At 46.0% G+C, this 24,438-nt stretch overlaps 1 long non-coding RNA gene across 4 annotated transcripts; it reads right to left on the bottom strand.

Moving 5' to 3' along the window:
• Window positions 1-1,379: 1,379 nt before the first annotated feature.
• LOC107107926 lies at window positions 1,380-22,663 on the bottom strand. 4 transcript variants are annotated; one of them, XR_001482410.1, is made up of 6 exons: window positions 22,559-22,663; window positions 20,223-20,275; window positions 17,270-17,556; window positions 16,835-16,931; window positions 12,660-12,769; window positions 1,380-1,874 (listed from the first exon to the last, which is right to left on the bottom strand). It is a non-coding gene; the product is annotated as an uncharacterized LOC107107926 (long non-coding RNA). The 4 variants fall into 4 exon arrangements; XR_001482407.1 differs by lacking the exon at window positions 1,380-1,874 and adding an exon at window positions 8,638-9,681; XR_001482409.1 differs by lacking the exon at window positions 1,380-1,874 and adding an exon at window positions 12,447-12,558.
• Between the last annotated feature and the right edge of the window lie 1,775 nt (window positions 22,664-24,438).

Below are 24,438 nucleotides of genomic sequence, written 5' to 3' on the forward strand. Positions count from 1 at the left end.
CGGGTTTGATTCCCCACTCCTCCACTTACACCTGCTGGATGACCTTGGGCAAGCCATAGTTCTGGCACAGCTGTCCTTGAAAAAGAGCAGTTTCTGTCAAGAGCTCTCTCAGCCCCACCTGCCTCACAGGGTGTCTGTTGTGGGGAGGGGAAGGGAAAGGAGTTTGTAAGCCGCTCTGAGACTCCTTTGGGTAGTGGAGGGTGGGGTAGAAATCCAATCTCTTTTTCCCAGCCACAGCTTGACATGGCCCAGAGAAAGGGGTGGGAAGCCCCTTCCCGGGAGATCCCCGGGTTCTTCCACATCCCGAACTTGCTGGACTGGTTCAGTCTGTGTGAGGCTAGGTCAGTTCAAGTTGGGGTTCGGTCCCTGGGCTGCCATGGACCCCAAACTGAACCAAACCACCCTTTTTTGGTTCATGTCCATCCCTAGTCCTGGGTAGTACCTGGATGGGAAACCATCAAGGAATCCCAGGGTTGCTATGCAGAGGCAGGCAATGGGAAAGCACCTCTGAACATCTCTTGCCTTGGAAATCTCATAGGGTCATCATACGTTGGCTGCAACTTGATGGCACTTGCTGCCGCCACCCCCACCCACAGATCAGGGATAGTAAGCCAGACGCCCGACCAGGGGTCTCCCGCCTTTGCGAGCCTGCAGGCATATTTGGAATTATGACAAGGCATGGTGGGCGCAGCAACAAAATGGCTGCCACTGAATGGTTGCCACAGGAGGAGAAGCCAGCCACAAAATGACTGCCAGAGTTTGACGTCAGTAACCGAGTGCAGATCCTTGTGATTTGATGACAGCTGCTGACAAAGCAACATTTTAAAAAATCTGCACAGCCCATCAGATCTCCAGTGACCAATCAGAAGCCTTGCTGGGCAAAAGTCCCACCCAGCCCTACCCACTTCCAAAAAGAGTGTCAGCAGACTCCATGGCACCCACAGGCCCTGCAGTGGCAGACCCCCACCCCGCTCCAGAGCCTGACTGGTCCCAGGGCCTAAGGAGGGAATTCTTTGGGTACTGGGCATCAGGTTCTCAGCCCATTTTTGTTAGGCAAGTGATGATAAATGCAGAGCAGCTAAGTTACTGCTCTGACCCTGAAGCCAAAGTGACCCTGAAGCCAAAGCCCAATCACCAGCGAACTTTTTCGGTCACCTCGTCGGGGACCACCACAAAACGGGAAGGGAATAAGTTAATTAGTTGCGGGTCAGCTGTTTAAAAGGTTAATAAATCCTGCCTTAACCCATATTCAATATCTGGCATCTTAGCATTAATTATATTTTGTATCAAAGTAATACACACACAAACACACACAGACACACACACACACACATATATATCAAAAATATAATGATGCTAATGACAGGATAGTTTGGAGGTCATTAATTCATAGGGTCACCATAAGCCATATATACATATCAGCATCGGTTTAACAAGTGGAGTCAAAGGGTGAATGAGCAGAAGTCACAAGACCATGGAGCACTATCCTTATGGGTGCAGAAGCTGTAACCTCTGAAACATTCTTCAGTTTAGTAAAGTCCATTCTGCATTTTTGCAAATGTTTCCCCACACTTAAGAGGGCTAGAGATGAACTGTGTAAATAAATGCCGAGAATTTCATAACTCCACGAATGTATTGGGTCCAGCACAATTCTAGGTCCTGCCCCACATGTACCAGTACAGAATGGAACTACCAAGATGATGCCTGTTCAGTGGATTTGCAGGGGTCAGTTTCTGTGGCAGGTGGTTCCGTATTGTCCACATCCATGGTAGTGCCAATCATCTCTAGTGGCCTGCCACTTATTCCACTGGGGGATACCAAGAGTTTGGGGAGGACGTGACTTCACTTCTTTTGTTCTGGGAATTCCCTCTAATCTGTATGATAAAGACAATAGAGACATGGGGAAATTCCTACAGTATCACCATGGAGGCCATTTTCTGGCATTTTCATCCCACATCTTCATTTCTCAAGGGTGGGACATTGCCCGCCACAGGAGGGCAAATTGCAACCCTAAACAAGAAGCATGAGCTGATACCATTGCATTCCGAACCCTGTTCCAGTTCATTGACTTTGGGGTGTGAAAGTCATGAGCATAATCATGTTTCATCGTGTGTGTGTGTGTGTGTGTGTGTGTGTGTGTGTGTGTGTGTGTGTGTGTGTGTTTTCTTTTGGTTGTTTGGCCCTAAGCCTGCCCACCTTTTAGGGACACAAAATGCATGGTGCTTGGCATCCAGTGCAGGAATCCACAGGAATGTTTCATGCTGGGATGCAACTCATCACCCCTAATGTGACTATCGTGTGTTCAATTATAATCTAAATGATAACTACTACATGCTCTGATTACTGGTTCACAGTATCAAAAATTCAGTGATATAAGTATTACATTATCAGTATAATGGGTTGTCAGTGCAGTGTTTAGAGTAATGGCGCAAAGCAATGGCCCAGAATAACATTCTGGAATTGCTGCATTTTCATAAACATCCTATAAGAACCTTTTAGGAGGAAAGTGGATGCAATTCTTCACCGCGAAATAAGGGGGGACAAGCGCCGGCCCCCTCAATACCCACTTCTGCAAATTACCGCAGAATATATCAACTTTAGTTGAAATTAACTGTAGCCAATAATTACCATAATAATTACAATAATTGTTATAGAAATGGGTGGGGGGACTTGTAGAATAGATTGAGGTAACATGCATTCCTTTTAAAACAAAGGATTGACTCATTATTACGAGACATATTTTCTCTCCGAAACTAATTAACTTGTCAGTCAAAATATACTTGAACAATGTTTAAAATGCCTGTGGAATTCTAGAATAAAGTTTTAGAATGGAAAAGTGCTATCTTAATTCTCTTTCTCTCTCCAACACACACACACACACATTCTCTCCCTTTCTCTGGTGAAGTTCAGGCATAATTTCAAATCGTGGTTTATTTATATATGGTTAGTTGGAGAAACCAAGATCCAACATGCAGGCAATGCCTCACATCCTGGCTTGGCTCAAGGAATTCTGGTTTCATCCCTTTTGATCCCCCTCCACCTTCCCTACAAAGGTCTGTATTAAGCCAGGACGGCATTCAAAACCGTAGTTAAGACTAGCTATGGTGGATGATCCAAACAAACCAAATGTTTCAGATTCTGATTTGATATATGCCAATTAACCTCCATTGGATTGACCAACCATCCCATAAGCACACTAACCATAGCAGGATGAACCCGACTTATCCTCCAACTCCACCGAGCAAAATGTGAAGACATCTTCAAGCCAAAGGAGCTTTCCTCCAACAGAAATGGCTTTTCTGTTGGAGGAAGGTCCACTTAAGATGGAGGAAGTCTCCTTGGACTGGATGAAGGCTCCTCGAAGGTCAGTCAGATCCACTCCAGTTAGTTTAATTAAACTCCGATTTCACAGGACATCTGAATCAGAATTCTCCGCTTCCTATTTTGATATACTCGTAGGTCCCAAGTTCAATCCTCAGCATCTGCAGTTAAAAAGGACCAGACAGTAGGTGGCGTGAAACACCTCAGCCAGAGACCCTGGAGAGCTGCTGCCAGTCTGAGCAGACAATACTGACTTTGATGGAGAAATGGTTTGATTCAGTAGAAGGCAGCCTCCTTTGTGTTCATCTGTGTGACGTGACATCATTGCACGATGCATTTCCTGCCATCTCTTCATCTGTGGGCAGCAGCATCAGGAAGGGACACCATGGTGTGACATCAGGTCAGGTTTTATGTGATGTAGTTACTTGTCAGGAAAAGCTGAAAAAGACACGTGGCTGTTTGGTAGACTGCCTTTCTTGTAATGTTTGGTGACCCGTGGAGACACGGCCCAGGAAAGAAATCATGAACTGTCACAAATTCTTATTAGAACTTATAGTCTGATTTCACAGATATGGGGAGAATAGTCCTGAGTTTAAGAGAACATAAGAGAAGTCGTGTTGAATCAGGCCAGTGGTCCATCCAGTCCAACACTCTGTTTTGTACAGTGGCCAAAACCCAGGTGCCCTCCGGAGGTCTACCAGCAGGGCCAGAATCCAGAAGTCCTCCCACTCTTGCCCCCCAAGGACCAAGAATACAGAGCATCACTACCTCAGACATAGTGTTCCATCCCACTGATGGACCTCTGCTCCATATGTTTAACCAATTCCTTCTTGAAGCTGTCTGGGCTTCCTGCAGCAGTGAATTCCACGTGTTAATTATTCTCATCACTGTAATGTCCCTGTGACAGATTGGGATTGACCTGGATGCATGAAGGTGACCCACTCTCATTCTTCTTTGTTTTCACTCGGAAATCTTGAGAACGGCAAAACCCCTGTTTTCTTTTTTAATTGAAGCTGAGCTTTTCACTGAGGAACGTGCAAAATCATATAAATATTGGTTCTCAGTATAAACAGGCCATTTAGATCATAACACTAGGCACTCTATAGGAAGTAGTTACTGAAGAAAATTGCTGTCGTAACCTTTCATGACTTTATACCAACACCAGTAGGAACACTAATTAGCACCCTGAAAACAGAAAGTGATTTATTTTTCTTGGAAAAAGTTATCATCCGTGAGGAAACAAGACTTGCATCATAATGCTTACAAGCGAGGACCTGAAAGGAATTGAAATGCCAAAGAAGGGAGACTCTTTTGCTCCAGTTTGGTGTAGTGGTTAAGTGCGCGGACTCTAATGTGGGAGAACTGGGTTTGATTCCCCACTCCTCCACTTCCAGCTGCTGGATGACCTTGGGCAAGCCGTAGTTCTGTCAGAGCTGTCCTTGAAAAAAAGCTGTTTCTTTCAGAGTTCTCTCAGCCCCACCTAACTCACAGGGTGTCTGTTGTGGGGAGGGGAAGTTTGTAAGCTGCTCTGAGACTCTGAGTGAAGGGTGGGGTATAAATCCAATCTCCTGCTCCTCCTCCTCCTCCTCCTCCTCCTGCTCCTCCTCCTCCTCCTCCTTCTTCTTCCGAGCAGATCCAAAGCTAGGGTTGCTAATCTCAGGGTAGTGTCAAGTTCAGCAGCAAGTAAATCTCTACACACGTTTCCAAGGAAGCGTTATGCTTTATTAGATTACAAAACTGGTACCCTATCCACAGGATTATTGTTAGGAATGACCATGGGGCGGAAACACCCTTACATGCCGAGTGGAAAATGCCATCTGGAACATGTCTGAGTCTACAACTGAGCAAAAAATCCCAGTCGGCTGCGAATGTGTGCAATGTCCTCCCTTACCCCTATGAATCATTGTTAGCCCCTTGTGAATGTGTAACTGTAAATCGCTTAGAGCCAGCACCAGCAGGATTGAGTGATTAATAAATTGAAAGATGATGATGATGATGATGATGATGATGATGATGATGATGATGATGATTACATATAGCAGGATGAGGCAAATGGCTAAGCAAATGAAATTCGAGCACACGCGGGGGAATTCTCCCGGCGGGAGGATACTTGATAAGCGGGAGAGTCGCAGTGCCTCATGAGAGCCGAAAGATTCACACCAGGGGTGGAACGCAAGCCCTCCCTCCTTCACAAGGCAAGACAGATAACACCGTCTGGCAGTACCGACTCTCACAGTCTCCCTAGCAATGTTTACTGCAAGTGGCAGAGCAGCGAGCAAGCCAGGATCAGAGACGGGAACCAGCAAAACATGGCAGCTGGCTGCAACACACAAGAGTCCACTCGGCTCATCCTCACCTCCACTCCCATTTGCCTTCTTCTAATTCTCCTTTAATCACTTATTTATTAGCCACCTTTCTCCCTTGCAGAACTCCGGGGGGGGGGGGGCTTACCATCAAACCAAAATGATTATTAAAAAAAACCCAAAGCGATATAAATAAAACGACAATTATTTTTTAAAAAACACACATAAAAGGTCATTGTTTTAAAACTCCAATTAGGACTGCCAATAAATTAAAAAAACGAAATCAGTCAAGTGCCGCCCGAAACAACACTGTCTTCACTTGCCTCCTGGAGGCTGAGAGTGAGGTCGCCAGGTGCACCTCTCCGGGGAGCTTGTTTCATAATCACGGGGCTGCCAGCAAAAAGGCCGTCTCTAGTCTGCCCACCAGATGAGCTTCTTTGAATTGTGAGACAGAATGGCCTCTCCCTGTGATCTTAATTTCCAGGCAGGAATTTCTGGGAGAAGGCGATGTGGGAGGATCATTCTAATCACCTTCTTCCTATTCTCTCTCTAACCATCTTTTTCTCCTTGTCTTCTTCTGCTCATATAGAACCATAGAATGTTCGAGTCGGAAGGGACCTTGCAGGTCATCTAGCCTAACCCCCTGCCCTCTGCAGGAGCACAGCAGAAAGACAGCCCTACATAGCTACAACATACCCGGAAGATGGTCATCCAGCCTCCACTTGAAAATGTCCAGCGAAGGAGCATCCACCACCTCCCGAGGCAGACTGTTCCACTGCTCACTTATACTCCTCTCCTTGCTGCCGACTTGCCCCTCACCTCCTGTCATTCCCTCCAGAAGCTCTTGAAAGGGACAGAGAAGTGACCACATATAGCTTGGCAGTTCGAGACCCGAGTGCCGCGTGACGGAGTGAGCTCCCGTCTCTGGCCCCAGCTCCTGCCAACCTAGCAGTTCAAAAGCAAGAAATTGCAAGTAGATAAATAGGTACCACTTCAGTGGGAAGGTAACAGCATTCCGTGCACCTCGGCATTTAGTCATGCCAGCCACATGACCATGGAAATGTCTTTGGACAGTGCTGGCTCTTCGGCTTGGAAACGCACCGCATCCCTAGAGTCTGATTCGACTGGCTTTCGAGCAAGGGAAACCTTTACTAAATTTGCAGATGATACTAAATTGGGAGGCGTAGCAAATACAGTAGAAGACAGAGTCAGGATACAGGATGATCTTGACAGGCTGGAAAACTGGGCTAAAACAAATGTAAAGGTAGGAAAAATGCATAATTATAGGATGGGGAGACTTGTCTTGGCAGTAGTATGTGCGAAAAGGTTCTAGGGGTTTTAGTAGACCATACACTGAACATGAGTCAGCAGTGTGATGCAGTAGCTAAAAAGGCAAATGCAATTTTGGGCTGTATCAACAGAAGTATAGTGTGATCATGTGAAGTGATGGTACCACTTTACTCTGTTCTGGTTAGACCTCACCTAGAGTATTGTGTTCAGTTTTGGGCACCACAATTTAGGAAGGATATAGACAAACTGGAACGTGTCCAGAGGAGGGCAATGAAGATAGTGAGTGGTCTGGAGACCAAGTCCTATGAGGAAAGGTTGAAGGAGCTGGGCATGTGTAGCCTAGAGAGGAGACGGCTGAGAGGTGATACGATAACCATCTTCAAATACTTGAAGGACCGTCATATAGAAGATGGTATGGAGTTATTTCCTGTTGCTCCAGAAGATCGGGTAAAAATTAAATCAGAAGAGTTTTCGGCTAAACATTCGGAAGAACTTCCTGACAGAGTGGTTCCTCAGTGGAACAGTCTTCTTCAGGAAGTGGTGGGCTCTCCTTCTTTGGAGGTTTTCAAACAGAGGCTTGATGGCCATCTGACAGCAATGCGGATTCTGTGAACTTAGGCAGAGCACAAGAATAGAGGGCGGGTAGGGTTGCCTCAGTTCTTGTGGTCCTTTCTTACACGTCCAGGGAAATGCTGATCACCACTTTGGGGTCAGGAAGCAATTTTCTCCAGGCCAGTTTGGCTGGAGATCCTGAAGGTTTGTAGTCATCTTCTGGGTGTGAAACAGCAGTCACTGGGGGTGTGGAGGGGGAGGTATTTATGAATTTCCTGCATTGTGCAGGGGGTTGAACTAAATGACACTGGAGGGACCTTCCAACTGTGTGATTCTATGATTCTAAAGCTTTCTATACTTGTGGCCATCACTATGTTCTCTGGCAGTGAATCCCACCTTTGAATCACTCGTTGAGTAAAGAAGTACTTCCTCTTGTCTGTCTTGTATCTATTTCCCATCAACTTCACCTGGTACTCTTGAGTTCAAGCATTTTGGAAGAGGGAGGAAATGAATGAATGGATCGTAAATAGATGGATACTTGACCGGTCTGCCTCGTCCATTGTAGCATGTATGGAGTTACATAATGCATACACTGTATACAATTACGTATAGAAGGGTTAACAACTTTGCAAGACTATTTGCAGTAAATCGGAATGGCTGACACATTGCCCATCTGCTGCTTATTTTCGGTAGCAAAGTCGCAACACTAATAAGGACGCACATCGGTGTAATCGGACACACTTCATTTTGCAGAAAGTGGACATACTTTTTGAGCAGGCTGTATGCTGCAGCAGTGTTTATCCAATTTAAGCTTATTTCCACTAAGGTCATTGCAATCTGCCAGAGTGGCTCGTAATGTGCGAACCACGGCAGACTCAACAAGGGGGAAGGGAAGAAGATTAAGGAGAAAAAGAAGAAAGGGCTTACATGAAGAGGTTGCTCTGTGGAGAGAAGGAGGCTCTCTGGGCTTGGCGTCGTGGTTAAGAGCAGTGGACTTTAATTTGGAGAACCAGGTTTGATTCCTCAGTTCTTCTCCACCTAAAGCCTGCTGGTTGGCCTTGGCCCAGGCACCGTTCTCTGAGAGCTCTCTCAGCCCCACCTACCTCACAGGGTGTCCATTGTGGGGAGAGGAAGGGAAGGCGATCTTAAGCCACTTTGAAACTCCTTCGGGTAGTCGATGTCAGACGGGCCACCCTAAGTGGTGGCATAGCCAACAGATGGCTGCGTGATGACTGTAACTGGCATATGGAAGGAGACGGTCCTCCAAATATGTGGGTCCCAGATTGTGGGGGTCTGTACAGGTAATCAGCACATTGAAGTGACCTTGGAGACAGACTGGTGGCCATTATAGCTATTTCAAACAGGTATAATCTGTTCCTGACAATAGTTGGGCTGCTGCATCTTGGATCAGTTATAGTTGTCGGGTTGTCTTCAATGGCAGGCCCATGTAGATTGCATTGCAGTAGTCCAGCCTTGCGGGTACAGAAGCATGGATCAGCGTGACCAGATAGGCTGAGTCTAGGTATGAGAAAGTTGGTGAATCAGATGCAGCTGACAGAAGGCGCTCCTGACCACCGTGCCAATCTACTTGGATTTCCAAAGTTGCACAGAGCACAGCAGCATACAAATAACAGCAGCGTGGAACATCCAGGCCGCTCACCTCCCGGATGCTAACCCTCAGAAATTTGTGTTTTGCTCTTTCTAAATGAAGGATTTGAGGCTTTAATTAAGGAAACATCCCAGTACATCTTTCCCTTTAAAGAGGCAGCACCTGCGTCCAGTGGAAATGATCTGTTTGGATTGCTTGATTTCCTAGCATTACAGAAGCAATTGACAGTACCCATATGGCCATTAAATACGTGTGATGAACAAATGCACAGGAACTGCAAGATGGCTCTGGGGGGGGGGGAGATGCTGACATCTGATTCATTCCTCTCGAAGTAAATTGCTTGTGATAGAGCCGTAGAAACACTTAGGAGCCCTTTCTGAAATCCTCACTGTGGCCGGACAAGCTAATTAAGACTGCTGTCTTAATGGTCTTCGGAATATTATTTAGCATAAGATCTGTCTTTGAAAATTGCTTCAATGACATCTGTAGATTATATTCTATTTTCAAACCAAATGTCAGAAACTGTGCTTTTTTTGTTGTTTTCCTCCATGGGAGTCGGGAGACGATGCCGTAGCCGGATAAATTACCCTTGCCAGTCTCATACACCTGCAGAAATAAACAAAAAAATGTACACAATTTACCGAATGTAATGTCTTTAAAAGGAAACATGGATATCCTTTCCAAAAACCTGCACAGACATCAAGCCCATGAAAGAAAAGTGGAAGACAATTGCAATTCCAGATTGCTTCCGGGTGCATGAGGCTACAGACGCTATTTGGGGTGAATAGACATTGCGATCCCAGATCACTGCAGACAGCGACAGCAGCCATGAAATTAAAAGACGCCTGCTCCTTGGGAGAAAAGCGATGACGAACCTAAACAGCATGATAAAAAGAAGAGACATCACCCTGCCAACAAAAGTTCGCATGGTCAAAGCAATGGTATTCTCAGTAGTCATTTATGGCTGCGAGAGTTGGACTATAAGGAAGGCCGAGCGCCGAAGAATAGATTCATTTGAACTATGGTGCTGGAGAAGACTCTTGAGAGTCCCTTGGACTGCAAGAAGATCAAATCAGTCAATCCTAAAAGAAATCAACCCTGACTGTTCCCTGGAAGGCCAGATAATGAAACTGAAGCTCAAATACTTTGGCCACCAAATGAGAAGGGAGCACTCACTGGAGAAGACCCTGATGCTGGGAAAGACTGAATGTCAAAGAAGACGGGGATGGCAAAGGATGAGATGGTTAGACAGTGTCATAGATGCAATGAACATGAAATTGAGCCAACTTCAGAGGACGGCGGAAGACCGGAAGGCCTGGTGAGAGATGGTCCATGGGGTCACGAAGAGTTGGACTCGACTGTGCGACTGAACAACAACAACAAAAAGGATTTGGACTATCACTGAGGAACAGCAAAGGACGTTACAGGATATTATTTCCACCAGTTATCAATCAAGGACACAGTTTGTTTTAAAAACCCTTCCTCATTAGGTATGATGAGAACTTTGACACCAGCACGGTTGCCAGATGGATTTATCTTGCTCTGACTTTCTCAGTTATACATAAGGTGAGCTTCTGATTGTGCCGAGGTGCCTGGCGTCACACAGCAATTGATTTCTGGCTACCCCAGCAAGGGACTTTCAGGACAAGTGAGAAGCAGAGGTGAAGAGTTACCTCCCCCGCACCCCAAAAAATGTTTCCTGTTGAATTATGTAGATTTTCTTCCTAAAGATACTGACAGATTTGTTTCAAATTAGTTTGGGGAAAGGGATTCCAAATTAGGATCACCAGCCTCCAGTCTGGCCCTGGAGATTACAACTGATCCCCAGGCTGCAGACACCAGATCTCCTGGAGAAAATGGCTGCCCTGGAGGGTGGATGCTACGAGGCCTCTCCTCTCTCCAAACCCCACCCTCCCCAGACTCTACCTCCTCCCCCCCAAGTCTCCAGATATTTCCCAAGTGTGAGTTGGCAACCAAATACAGAGGAGAGGTTAGAGGACTGTGTAGAGTTGAGTAAACCAAACTGTATACTGCATGATAAAAACGTTAGATAAGGGAGGAAGAGGAGGAGGAGGTCACGCCAGAAGGCTTCATCTGAAGGATTGGGCAATCCAACCCGGTTGATAAATAGAATGATGTTCTGACTAGGAGGACGAATTGAACCTAATAACATCTTTATGATTTGTTTATAGAACTGACGATGAACTTGTAGAGCTTTCTATCCCATTGTCTTTTTCCTGAATATATATTTTTTTTCTAAGCAGGGGCAGTTTGCCACTGCCTTCCACGGCAGAATCTTCCCTTGTGGGCTCCCTTCCAAGTACTGATCCTACTTAGCTTCTGGGATTCTATGAGATCGGGCTACACCATTACCGCCTTCCTTCTCCAGTGTCTGAGCAGATCCGATGAAGTTAATCTTAAGATGCACAACTTCCCACCTGCACAGGGTCTGCGTGTGTTACTGTGTCAAGTTGTGCATTGACAAAAAGGAACAAAATAAACCAGCACCTTGACTAAAGCTTCTGAGGGAACAGGCAGGTATCTCTCGGGGTTACGGTCAGGTCATTAAAGCGATGCACTTATCAAGAATGAAGAAAAGGTTAAAGCACTTGGGGCTCTTTAGGTTGGGGAAACGACGGCTGAGGGGTGACATGATCGAGGTTTATAAGATTACGCATGGGATAGAGCAGGTAGAGAAAGAAGTATTTTTCTCCCTTTCTCACAATACAAGAACTTATGGGCACTCAATGAAATTGCTGAGCGGTCGGGTTAGAAAAGATAAAAGGAAGTACTTCTTCAACCCAAAGAATGATTAACACATGGAATTCAGCCACAGGAGGTGGTGGCAGCTAAAAGCATGGACGGCTTCAAGAGGAAATTAGATAAGCATATGGAACAGAGGTCCATCAGTGGCTAATAGCCAGAAGGTATAGATAGGAACTCTCAGGCTGGGGCAAGTGATGCACTGTGTTCTTGGTGGGTGCTTGTGGGGGGGGGCAACAGTGGGAGGGCTTCTAGTGTCCTGGATCAATGGTGGACCACCTGATGGCACCTGGTATTTTTGGCCACTGTGTGACAGAGTTTTGGACTAGATGGGCCATTGGCCTGATCCAACATTGGCATCTCTTAGGTTCTTAAGAATGGAATTGCCTGCAAGACATACCCTCTTGCACCTGCATGGGTGGACACATTCTTAATAGGCCCCCCAGGTCTGGGTTGAGGAATTCCTGGAGATTTTTGGGGTGGAGCCCAGGGAGGGCGGGGTTTGCAGAGGGCAAAGACCCCACTGGGGTATAATGCCATCAAATCCACCTTCCAAAGCAGCCATTTTCTCCAGGGGAACTGACCTCTGTAGTCTTGAGATCCATTGTAATTTTGGAAAATCTCCAGCCATCGCCTGGAGACTGGCAACCTTAATTTTTCGATGACCAGCATTAGCAATAGTACATTTCCTGCTTTTTGATTCGGCACAATCAATAGCACCTGTTGATGAAATGACTGTAAGACATGATTGCAAGATTTGCTAGGCTCATGGGCAGGTAGACACCAAAGGCACACAGAGACATCTGAGAAGTAAGCCTCACCTCAGAACTCTGATGCTGATTTCTTTTCCCCATTTGATGATGTGTCTTTGGATGACTGGAGGTAGCTATGGCAGGTGGATGGAAATCTGTTGTGAGAAAGCCATCTAGTCCTGCAAGAAAGCAATCTTATCATAAAAATAGCCACAACCAGGGGTCTTGTTGTAGAAAAAGAGCTGCCGGAGTTCATTAGCATAACTCATTAGCATAACTTATTTGCATATGCCACGCCCCCTGACATCACTGGAAGTGACAGAAGGCCACACCCCCTGACATCACCGGAAGTGTGTCAGAAGGCCTGGCTACTTACCCTCCTGCTTCATCCTCATTCCCAAAAGGAATGAGGATCGAAGCAGAGGGCGGGGTAAAGAAGGGGGCGGGGCTTCACCACGTGACCGCCCCGCCCCCTAGAGGTTCTCTTCCGGAGCTCCGTACCTGAGAGCTCCCCCCCGACTAGAGCCCTGGCCACAACTGAATTTATTTGGACACAACCAAATAAATCCAATCACAACCAGTGAGTAGGACATGAACCAAAGCATAAAATGATCTAGCACATAACTACTATGCTTTTCAATTATTCCCCTGGGATGATTAGAAAGCTGGAATATCTCATGGTCTCCCCACCCCCTAGTGAAATCCAGAAGTTCAATGAACAGAAATGAATTCTGAGACACAGTTCACATCACCTTCTCCATGTGCAGTCCACTTCCTCATGCTGAGTTCCCAGCTCCCCGGCCTAACTACTACAAATTAATTTCACGTGACCTGATGCCATTATGTGGTGTCTCATCCTTTCCTGGCAGGGGCATATTCCTTTTGAAAAGTGGCACCTCTTTGCTTTCCTGACTTACAGAGTACAAGCACAAGACTGAGAACATAGGACACTGGGAATCTTGAAGGTTTTTTGTCGTCTTCTGGGCATGGAACACGGGTCATTGGGTGTGGGGGGGGGAGGTATTTGTGAATCCCCTGCATTGTGCAGGGGGTTGAACTAGATGACCCTGGTGGTCCCTTCCAACTCTATGATTCTAGGATGAGGCCAATGGGCAACCAGCTGTGTAGATATTCTTAGTGCCTCAATCTCTTCTGTGCTTTGATGGAAAGCTGAATGGCAGACCCATGTAAAGAAGGAGGAAGAGGAGGAGGAGGAGGAGGAGGAGACTGGATTTATACCCCACTCTTCACTACCCAAAGGAGTCTCAGAGCAGCTTACAGTCTTCTTTCCCTTCCCCTCTCCACAGCAGACACCTTGTGAGGTAGGTGGGGTTGAGAGAGCTCTTTCGAGAACTGCTCTTTCCAGAATAGCTTCTGAGAAAACATGTGACTGGCCCAAGGTCACGCCAGCAGCAGGAGTGGGGAATCAAACCCCGTTCTCCCAGATTAGAGTCTGTGCTCCTAACCACTGCACCAAACTGGCCTGACCTCTAAGGAAGAGTAAGATATCAGTGTAGTAAATACAAGAAATTTATTTAAATATTAAATATTAAATACAGAAATATTTCCTGTTCTTTTTAATTCAAGCATCCGTCCTGAAGAAGAGCTCTGTCCAGGTCATAGGGACCATATCACTCCAGTGACCAGTCTTGTTCCATTGCTTCCAGGCTCGATCCAAGGTGCCGGGATTGACCTTTAAAGCCTTACCCGGCTGGGACTAACATCCCTTACACACTGCCTCCTCCCGTAGGAATGTACCTGCATACTCCAGTCACCTTCGGAGGCCCTGCTCCGGTTGCCCCCGCCATCTGAAGCTAGATCGGTGGCCACCTGAGAAACAGCCACCTCAGTCGTGGCACCACAACTTTGGAACTCTATCCCCAGGGAAATTTGCCTGCCTGCCTGCCTCTATCGGTGTCTTTTGCCAGCAGGTGAAGACTTTTTTTGTTCTGTCGGGGATATCCCCAAAACCGTTAATCGCCAGAGTGATGAAAATGTGGAATTCACAGCTTGAAAAAGGGATTAGATAGATTCATGGGGGATAAGTCCATCAGTAGCACTGACTACTAGCCATGGCGAGTAAAGGCCATCAACCTCTGATTCCCAGAACCAGGAGGCAACATCAGCCTCTGTGCCCAGTTGTTGGCAGTCCAGAGGGACTGGATGTCCAGTGTGGGAGACGGGAGGCTGGACTAGATGGACCCTCCCTGGTCTGATCCAGCAGGCCTCTTCTGATGTTCTAATGAAGCCCCTGGCCTCTATGCCCTGTTGTTGGCCTTCCAAAGGAACTGGATGTCCAGTGTGTGAGACAGGACTAGATGGACCCTCCCTGGTCTGATCCAGCAGGGCTCTTCTGAGAGCCAGTTTGGTGTAGTGGTTAAGTGCCTGGACTCTAATCTGGGAGAACCAGGTTTGATTCCCCACTCCTCCATTTGCACCTGGCTGGATGACCTTGGGCAAGCCATAGTTCTGATAAGAGCTGTTCTTGAAAAAAGAGCTGTCAAGAGCTCTCTCAGCCCCACCTACCTCACAGGGTGCCTGTTGTAGGGAGGGGGAGGGAAGGGAAAGGAGTTTGTAAGCCGCTCTGAGACACCTTTGAGTAGTGAAGGGCAGGGTATAAATCCAATCTCTTCTTCTTCTTATGTTACTGGCCCTCCTTCTAGTGTTGTTTATCTGCTTTTAAATTAAGTATTTAGTAATTCTAACTGTATTTTTAATTGTTCAATTGTTTTAACATTTTTTATGTTTGCCATTTTATGTCTTGGACCCCGATTGGGTGGGAAGGTGGCATTAAAATGTTTTAAGTAAACTCAAAAAGAGCTGGGAAGGCACGTTGAGCTTGCATTACTTCGTCTTCTTTTTCTACTTCTAAGAAAGTAGATTTTCCTGACCCTGTGAATGTTTTTCTAAGAGACCAGGAAGGTGAAGTCTTTTTGATTTCAATCCAGAAAGGAGATACCAGCAGATTGCCGCATGTTCCTTCCCCTAATAAATTATCAAAATGCCATATGGCAATTAAAGCCAAAAATCTCTAACTTAATTTCCATTTTTTTTTAAAAAAAATAAGTTTTTGTAGGTCATCCAGAAGCCTGATGAGATCCAAGGTGGCAGCTTCTGTCTATCAGTCTCCCGTCACGAAGAGGAGAAGGTGGGGGGAGAGAGCAGAAACCTACCTGCCGGTATTCACGTCTCATCTGTCAGTGCCAGGGAGGGGAGTCCTGGGAAATGTGTGGAAAGAAAGGGACTTAGTTTGAGGGTCTGCTGGCTCTGACCTCACGGAAAGTGGGAAAGATTAGAGCTCTAACACTGAGCCCACAAGGGTCCGAATAACCCCTTCAGCCCATTGGGCCTTGTGGGTCACACTTGCTCTTGTGCTGTGGCTGAAATGTCAAATCCGGGCCTCTCACCTTGAGTGCCAAAGAATCAACAGCCTCTGTTAGAACATGATCAAGGTAACGTTGTGATTTTATCAGGGAAGTGGGGTTGCCAACTCTGGGTTTGGAGATTCCTGGAGATTTGGAGGTGTAGCATGGGGAGAGGAGGGGAGGGGCCTCAGCAGGGGGTAATGCCATACAGTCCACTCCCCAAAGCAGCCATTTTCTCGGGGGGGGGGGACTGATGTCTGTAGTAGGGAGACCTGTTGTGATTCCAGTTCTCCCGACCCAGGCTGGAGGTGGACAACCCTTTGTGGAAACTGCAGAAAGCAGCTGCTAGATTGCTAACCTAACTGGTGCCAGTTGTAGAGCTCGCCTGTGTTAAAACAGCTTTATTGATGGCCTAGTAAGTTCACCGTAAGGTAACCAAAAAGGTTGAAACAACAGAAAAGAAAGCAATATAACTATACATGTAGTGCACATGAACAAAATGTTATGTATAATTTAATAATACAATGAAAAGTGCTAAAATATCACTTTAAAGCAACAGTCCTTTGGTTCACCATATAAGTACCTTATCCCAATATAAAGACAAATGCCCATGCATATAAATACAAGTTTAAAGGTACATATTGTACCCATATGCAAGAACCAATACCAAATACCAAATGCGTTTCGGCACTAAGCCTTCCTCAGTGGTATAATTCAAACTGAGCACTCCATTAATTTAACAGAGACATGCATAAAACTGATCATATACAGAATGGACCTGAAATGAGGGAGGGGGGAGGAGAGAAATAATTATCTATATGTCTGTTAAGAATCAAAATAATTTAAATATTTTGAAATATATAGAACTAACATGGCTACCTTACACCGAGATGTTGACTCTTGGAGTAAGTGGTGTCAAATATTCTTGAGATGCAACATGGGCAGCTCATCAAGATGTAAAATGTTTCATTTGCCCCTGGATCCAAAATAAACATAAAACATGTGACTAAACACCTGCACACTAAAAAGTCTCCTAATTGTTTTAGAAAAAAAGGTATGTAGCCAACTAAAAAAAACACCCTAAATGGTACAATATTGACCTTCTTAGGTCTGATCTGCAATGCTCAAAGCTCCAATAGCGTGCTCAGGTACAACTAGAAAAGAATCAGCACCATGGTAGTCCACCCCTTGAATATATGGGAAATGTGGGGGTGGGGAAAATCTGATGCAACAGAAGACAGAGAGAGGAAAAAACGATGCAGAGGTACTCAGCAGCACCTGTGAAAAGAAAATTGCATCAACCTATTTACACACCTCAGTCCAAAAAGCAGCCAAGTCCGTCAGACAGACAGCCAATCAATTTCTTCATTCAAACCTCTTGGCACCAGAGCATCCAACATGAAGATCCAGAAAGACTCCCTTTTCTTCAAAAACCGAATTTGTTGTGAAGAGTACACTTGCAGCTTTTCTATGACCCAGAAGGTCCTTGTCTGTATGTTCCAAGGACATGTAGTGCTTCACAAGTGGAGCTCACAATCTTTGCTGTCTGGTGTAGCTTCTGTGTTCAGATCTTCTCACTTTAACCAGCTGTGTTGTCATTCCTACATACAACAAATTGCATGGGGACTGTATACAATAAGTGACCCTTCCAGACTTACAATTAACAAAAGATCTAATATAGTAACTTTCGGTCATTGAAGAATTTTGTGATACACTGGTTTTAAGGCAAAGGACACAAACAGAACAATTGCCGCATGGAAAATAACCTTTTGGACTGTGCCCAACCCCAGTCAGGGTATCATCTGAGGTATGTTCTTTAAGTGTACTGACCAACATATCTTTAAGATTTTTAGCAGAAGAGGAAGAAGAGGAGGAGCAATTGGCATGGCAATTGAGGCCATGGGGCCCACCATTTATCCCGCCCTTCACTCAGAGTCTCAGAGCGGCTTACAATATCCTTTCCCTTCCCCTCCCCTCCCCACAACAGACATGCTGTGAGGTAGGTGGGGCTGAGAGAGCTCTTGACAGAACTGCCCTTGAGAGAACAGCTCTGAAAGAACTTATGACTGACCCCAGGTCACACCGGCAGCTGCATGTGGAGGAGTGGGGAATCAAACCTGGTTCTCCCAGATTAGAGCCCATTCTCCTAACCACTACAAAGGTTTGGACCTACATCTAGAGAAGTCACTCAAAAGGTACCAATGTTTTTCAGTTGTATGTCTCATGCCAGTGTAAGTTCACTGCCCTGACCTGGGCGGCCCAGGGTGTCCCGACATCATTAGATTATGGAAGCTAAGGAGGGTCAGCCCTGGTTAGTCCTTGGAAGGGAGACCACCAAGGAAATCCAGGGTCACCACACAGAGGCAGGCCATGGCAAGCCACCTCTGAACCTCTCTTGCCTTGAAACCCCTTCACTTTCCACCACCAGTCCCTTCAGGATAAATTCAAAGTGCTAGCCAGTCCTTTAGTCCAGGAGGTCTTAACTCAATGCCTTGTTGATAGGGTTGCTAACCTTCAGGTGGGACCTAGAGGTCAAGCAAATTACAACTGACCTCCAGACAACAAAGATCGGTTTCCCTGGAGAAAATGGCTGCTTTGGAGGTGTATAGGATAGCCCACCCACGCTTGTCCAGGGGTGAGAGGTAATCCTGTACTTTTGCAGTACATTAAACAACAACCCACAGAGGTAGGCTACCCTCTCTGGATTCAGGACAATATGCCACCAGAAACTCTACATTAGTCTATAATCCCCTCCAGCTCAGAGCAGAGATTCAAATCTCTCAGCTGGCATCTGGGACTTAACACATTAGCAATTCTTCCCAGAGATGCACAATATTATAATCTCCAATAGTAGCGTATGTGGTCAGCGTGTAGGCTACAGGATTTTAGGCTTGGAACTTAGGTACAACATCAGAGACCATTTAGAAACAAGAATAAGTTTTATTCAGTACAGAACATTGCAATTAGACTATAAAAGATTGCAAAACAATAAGCCTAAGGCGATTTGCCTTAACTACACAGTAAAAGATACATATTTACCAAGTTGAGGAATATCCAAACAGTCCAAGGGATTTTGAAGGCAAAATCCATCTTTGCTCAACCATGTGGTCCAATTCACAAAGCCAGTCCTTTGTCTCTTCAAAGGACAGCATTTCCAGGTGCAATAAACAAGCACAGAGCAGAAACAGAACAGAGAGAGAGTCTCTCCCATAGGGAATGACCAGTTATAGGCCAATTCCAGTCACAAATTAGCCCTGGCCAGGAGCCAATTGCGAGTGGGAATGGGAGTGCCCAAGATTTGGTTGTTATGGCTACATGTGGGGATAGGCTAGAAGTTTGGGGACCACGCCTGCAGTCAGGTGACCTAGCCTCTAGCTTCTCCATCGGCTATGTGACTACACTCGTGTAAGGCCTAGTGGGGCCTTACAGTCTAGCTTCTAGCATGGAAGTGTGAAGAATGTGGGTTTATGGCATGGCAATTGAGGCCATGGGGCCCACCATTTAGTTTGTAAGCCTGTTATCAAAAGACAGAACAGGAGAAGGCATGAGGCTTTTAGAAATCAATATTTCTATACAGGAGGGTGGCCCCTATGACATGATGCCCTGCTGGAGTCCCTCCCCTCTCCAATCCCCTCCATCCCCAGGCTCTACCCCCATACTTTACAAATTTCCCAAACTAGAGATGGCAAGCTTCTATGCTGCTTTTCTCTTCCGTTGCTACAGGGAGGGGGAAAGAGATGGAAACTTGGGCAGATAATGGTACGTTGATGGCTGGCTGGGCAGGAAGTAGGGTTGCCACATCTGGATTGGGAAATTTCTGGGGATTTGAGGGGTGGAACCTGGAGAGAGTGTGGTTTGAGGATGGGTGGGACCTAAAATAGGTACAAAGCCATCACCCTCCAAATCAGCCATTTCATCCTGGGGAAACATTGTTGCCAATCTCCAGGGGAGGGCTGGAGATCACTCAGAATCACAACTGCTCTTCAGATGGCAGAGATAAGTTCCCCTGGAGAAAACTGTAAACTCTGTCATTATACCCTGCTAAGGTCACCACAGCAAATTGACGCTGAGTGCTCAAGGCCAGGAGACCTGCCCAGAGCCTCTTTCTAGAGTTCATTGTATTTCTTTCCACAACGGGCCTTATTCCTAATGCTTACGTAATATTTAACTTTGTTGATTGCTTATTGGTGTTATTCTGTTTTCATTTTTTTAAAAAAATATTCTTTTTGTCTTCAGATTTTATGGGAAATAATATTTTTATACTCACATGCTTTTTCATGTTTTGATTGTTCATTGTACAGTATCCTCAGATCTGGTTTTCTGGTTGAGAAGTAGGATATAAATGCTTAGCTTTAATTAAGCAAGCAAGCAATATTTTGAAAAGCCATTAAACTATAGGTTTTGCCATTTTGTATGCACAGTTCTCCACATTCTGCCATGTTCTTCCCCTGATGAATTTCTTTTTTCTCCTTTCCCCTTCCAGACATCTCCAGACTCTGGGTTTGACCCATCAGCACTACTTTCAGTTTCATGTTTGTGCACATGCGCTTATGAAAAACATCCGGTTTGCAACAGGATGTGGACAGGCGCCGGATGCTACGGGATACTAGCGCTCCCGCGATCAGACACCCACCTGTGCCGCACACTTTCCAGATACTAGTGCACTTTCCTTGGTACTTTTTAACTCCACATCTTCAGTGGGATGCCATGGGTTGGCCACGGGTGCACTACACTTCCCAGATGTTGCGGTGTGATCGTGCCCTGAAAATCTGCCTGACATTCATGCCTTTTGCACAGCAAATTCTCCGTGTGTGGTAGGGTATGAGCTTTCGTGAGTGGCTCACTTCTTCAGACACCTGAAGAAGATATCTGAAGGAGTAAGCAGTGACTCCTGAAAGCTACCACAAATTTTGTTAGTCTTTAAGGTCCTACAGGACTCTTACAGAAACAACAAAAATTTTGAAGCCTGAGAGTTCAAGAATCAAACCTCCCTTCAGCAGATAATGAGGAGCTTACTCCAGAGGAGGGCTTTCTCCAGAGCTGCTTGCGATTCAAGACCTTTCCTCTGTTAGATGGGCTATCCAAGCTTTTTTTTTTTTAAGGTAAGGGTTTTTCAATCGGCACCTTAATTTTAATGAGTATTGGCTGTTAATTGTTTGCCTGTGCTGTGATTTTAATTGCCATTTCTTGCCTTGGGAACCTCTGTGCTGAAAGAGGAGCAATAAATCTTGTAAAATGGTGAGGTAAAAGTACATAATTTATATGTTTTCCTGGATTGAGCACACACGAGTCCCAAGTAATCGGTTCCTGATGTTACCCAGAAAACTGCTTCACACCCCTTTTTCTGATTACCCCCCTCCCTCAAGTTCCTGGTGCTTCTTCCTTTATTTTAGGTAATGAGGAATATCTATAGCTGTTGTTGACCTGTTCACCAGGTCAGCAACAACAATTTCCAGTTTTCTTGGTGAGAATTTTAGAAAGCCATTAGTCTTATGTATAGAGTATCCATTAAGGCCGTAATCCTAGACTAGGGGTCCCCAACCTTTCTGAGCCTGCAAGCACCATTAGAATTCTGACAGAACATGGGGGCTTCCACAAAAATGGCCGCTGCAGGAGGAGGAGACAGCCACAAAATGGCTGCCACAGCTTACCTTCAGTCACGCAGTGAAGTTAATTGTGCTCCGGTGGCAGCTGCTGCCAAAGCAACATTTCTAAAAATCTGCAAAACCAATAAAATCTCCAATGGCCAATCAAAAGCCTTGCTGGTACAATCCCTACCTAGCATTTGGAAAGGTGCTGGCAGTCAGCCAGGGCACCCCATTGGGGACCCCCGTCCTAGACAGCCATAGAACAGGCAGAGCAACGCATGGATTCCATAGAAGGTAATGGGGCTGCAGGGACAAGCCGCTCCCATTTAAAATCAGCAGCACCTATGTTTTGCCCACACAGGAACCTCTACAGAAATATTTTTTAAAAAATTATTTAAAACATATATTATCCACCTTTCTTCCTGACAGCGCTCAAGGCGACTTACGCTATAAACAAAACACATAAAAATAGTTACATACAAATGCATTAAGCCAAAATAATAGGCTCACCATTCAGGACTGCTTTAATCAAATGCAGTCCTAAATAAAAAAACATCCTAAATAAAACTTGGCATCAGCTTAGAAGTGAGACGCCTGGTACAGATATCAGTATATCTAAGGCACCCCGCAAGTCCTTGCGGGTAACCCACTTGTAACCACCGATCACATACTTAAATGGGGCTTTAGCCCCAGTTATATCAAATAGACCCTAAACGAAGGGCTTCATATTCTGAGCTGATGTTTGACTTCCCCCAAGAGGATATATCTACAGGGGAGATGCCTGAATATCACCTTGCAAGCAGAGAAGTCAGAGCAGGGAAAGTGTGTGTGTGTGGCATTCCAGAGGCCCCGGTCACACGGGAGATTTTGGCCCGGGAGAGGGACGGATCGGAAGCGCAGCAAACGGGCGTGAGCACACCGCAACATCTGGGAATCGGCTCACACCCATCCCCGATCCGTCCCTTCAGGCCAATAACGTGCTGTAAAAAAGAACCGCCCCCAGAGGAGGACTTACCTGGGACGCCGCATCAAGCGTGGCCGTTGGATCGCTGGTGCGATCTTCGTTTGTAGCAATCCCGGCTCCCAGCCGAACTGCGCATGCTCACACATGCGCAGTTTGGCTGCCTCGCTTCCCTGTCAGTGGCTTCCCCCTGGCATCTGATCATGCCGGGGAGGAAGTGCGCGGCAATGTTTTGTCCCGCCGCCGCGTGTCTCTTTTGGTGCAGCTTTAAAAAGCCGCGCTTTGCCCGTGTCCCCCCCCCCCTGTGGCAGGGGCCAGAGGCTGTATAATTCTATCCTCACCTCAGGTTTTGTCACGTCCTGCTTCCTTACTATACCAAGGATACCCGAGGGAATTCTATTTTAAGTACTGAGTTATTTAAAACATTTATCGGCTGCCTTTTCCCCTTGAGGAACTCAAGGCAACTGCTGGGACAGATTTTGGCTCTGAATATGACACCCACCCAAGTCTCTGGTGTGAGGTAAACTTGACTGAAGCAGGGTGGCTTTTCTGTTAAGATGTGGAAGAGAACAAGGTTGATTTAATATGGCAACAGCTGAAATAAATATTAACAGGCAGCCTGTGTAGATGTTACAAATATACACAACCCCCTGCTGTCATTCCAGGACTGTCTCACGCAGGCTATCCTGAATGATTATAAGTCAGCTGCAACCTGAAGGCAATTTCCACCCCCACCTGTAATATTTCATTCCCTAGATTGCCTGGCTCCTGCAGGCTGCCATTGCAGCGTTTCCCAAGAGAGTAAGAGGGGGATCACAGAAAGATCTCCCATTAGGCCTCTTCAAAGCATCAGCCACTTACAGGTACGTTTTTGTGAAAAAGAGGGCAAGACAGCTGGGGTGCTGGGGGTTAAAGAGCAAGAGCAAGCTCATTATAAGCTGAGCCCAAACTTCAGTGGAGTTTGGGCTTGACTCATACTGAGTTCAGGGAAAGGTGAATGTGTAAGTTCACCAGCACAAGCCTCCCCAATTTCAAAGCCGAGTGCCATTGCTAATTTTGTTAGCGACTACAGAAATACATTCCCAGGGCACTAAATCGGTAACGCGCAAGAAAATCCTTTCCTCCGCAAAACCGGTTCCACTGTTACGGTTTGTAGTGTTGCTGACATTTGATAATTCTGTATCCCATTTATAATGGGGTTACTATGTTTGCAAAATATTAATACTGCATGATTTCTAGCTCAGTGCCTGCGCAAGAAATATGTCACACATCAAGCAGTCAGAAGCCATGCAACAATAATTGACTCGTTTACCAGCCACGTCAACAAACGGTTTCGTAAAAATGGCACAAACATATTCCTGAAGGCATCAGTGTTAAGAATGGAGTGAAGGAAGAGTCTAGTATTCCTCAAATTTAAAACTTCTTTTTTCTAAGAACACCCCCCCCCCAGCATAATTTACCTCTCTGCTTTTTTTAAGGGTTGGGTCGAAGGCACAGGATGTAGAAATTTAGTTGCTAAGAAAAGGAGATTGATTGATGTCCTCTTTTCAAAATATATGTTAAGGAGATATGTAAGTCAGATTCTGGACCCAGCTAGCCCAGTGTCATCCACCCTTGGAAGCTAAGCAGGGTTAGCCCTGGCCGGTATGTGGATGGGAGATCTTCAGGGAATACCAGGCTCAGGATGGAGAGGCAATGTCTCTTGTCTTGAAAACCCCATGAGGGGTCACCATAAGTCATCTGAGATTTGACCGCGCTTTCCACCACGTCAGGTCGTAGTAAATAGTTTGTCATGGCCCCGGTCACACGGGCCAGATAACGCGGGTGTGTGTGTGTGTGGCTGTTCGCCCCAGAGCAAAATAAAGTGCAGTAGCCTGATCACACGGTCCCCTGAGTCTCCGCACTTGGGCTGTTAGCTGGCGATCACACAGCAA

The sequence above is a fragment of the Gekko japonicus genome, unplaced genomic scaffold (genome assembly GCF_001447785.1).
Source record: "Gekko japonicus isolate JY-2015 unplaced genomic scaffold, Gekko_japonicus_V1.1 scaffold295, whole genome shotgun sequence".
Taxonomy (NCBI): Eukaryota; Metazoa; Chordata; class Lepidosauria; order Squamata; family Gekkonidae; genus Gekko; species Gekko japonicus.